Raw genomic sequence first — 1,784 nt, 5'->3', positions numbered from 1 at the left:
TTGCGGTTCTTCTTCTTCTTTGATTCCAGAACTATGATGTCTAGTCTCGACTCTCGACTTTTTCTATGTAACGGCGCCTCTTTTGTTTTCGGGATTCCACTTTTTCTAATTATTATTATTATTAATTGCTAAGCTACAACTATAATTGGAAAAGTAGGATGTTATAATGCCAGTTTAGAGTTCTTTTAGCACTCATTTTCTGTCTTTTCATAGTCTTAATAGGACACTCCTATATTAAAACATGGACTCAATTTCTATCTCAAACAGTGACAGGATTTTTATTGTCTTTCTCTTTTCTGGATGTGGTTTCATCAGTAAAATGCACTAATTTAATTTGGTACTTATTATTTTTGACTCCTAATAAGTGATATATATTTGTTTCTTCATTCTCTTCGCATAATTTGCTTTTGGTCTACATTTCCAAACTTCTCCCTCCTTAGCGCGTGTTTTAGAAAGTGGTGTTGAACCTTGTCAGTTAACCTTTTCTTCCGTTATATGTGATCTCCATCTATAGTAAATTTGCACCATGATTGTCTTTTGTATATCATATTTTTGGTCCAATACTTCAATTTCTTAGTTGAGGAAGCCTTGCTTCAAGCTCGGAACCTGTACAATTTCAACTGATTTTCATTGTGTACACTTATTTAATATTTTCTTTTCTATTTTGTCTCAACTCGTAGATTGTAGTTAATAGATCTAAGTGTTTTCATATAAATTATTCTTTATGCATATTTAACCTGGCTGGTATAAAGTCAATCGTAATTTTTAAACCTATACCAGACAAGAAGATTTCCCTATTATTAATACAGGTCACGATTCAGAACCAGTTTCCTCTTCGTGGACTTAAAAAGCCAAGGTTGCTATCAAAATCTCTTATATATAAGTAATGTACTTAGAGTCTATACCTTCGCTTACGCTTTACCCTTTCCTGTTCTTTTATGGTTTCATTTGTTCTTTGATTGTCACCGGACGTAAGATATATAATGTAACACCTCACTTTTTACTACATTACTCCTAATAACATTTTAATATTATTACATTTAAGTTTTAGTAACGATCTCTTCTGCTACAATATTTTTTTGCATGTTTATATATGAGCAAGATTCCATCTTCCTTTTTGTCTCTCTCTTCTCTGTGCTTTTCACAGACATAAGTTCAAGGTGCGTATCTGTGATATGGAGGAATATATCATTTATAACAATTCTTGGGTCTTGAGATTTTCTCAATTCTATAGCTATCATCTCTTTATTTTGAATAGTTCGCACAATAATAGCAGTAGAGCCATGGAGTTATCTTTGAAATCACTCTTCCGCTCGTTTTAGTTCAAGTAATTTCTTAATTATTGACGACAATAGTAGCCTACAGCTCTAGATGTAATAGTTAAGATGGTGAACAACAAACAGGAGGAGAGAAAGTGCGAACTAAAAGGTTTAAAAGTCGCTCATAGTTAGCGGAGGCAAGGACAGGACAATGGCCTAAAGATGAACTATTTGCAAATATGATCAGCACCCAAGACACCCTTTCCACCAAGCTAGGACCAGGAAGGTCTAGGCAATGGCTGCTAATGACTCAGCAGGTAGACTTATAAGCTTCCACAAAACTTCTATCCCTAGGTCACAAGGATGGTAAGATTATCAACACTACTAGGAACTATTGAGCGTGAGCGGATCTCAAACTCCCATCTAAGAGAATACCAGGCAGGGACGCTTCCAATAGGCTAAAACAAGGCCTATACCCCTATGGGTTATTAGGCGAGCCTTCATCTTACTTTCCTAACTTCACAG

Source organism: Palaemon carinicauda, chromosome 26, assembly GCF_036898095.1.
Source record: "Palaemon carinicauda isolate YSFRI2023 chromosome 26, ASM3689809v2, whole genome shotgun sequence".
In the NCBI taxonomy this organism is placed as follows: Eukaryota; Metazoa; Arthropoda; class Malacostraca; order Decapoda; family Palaemonidae; genus Palaemon; species Palaemon carinicauda.
This window is presented reverse-complemented; position numbering follows the sequence as displayed.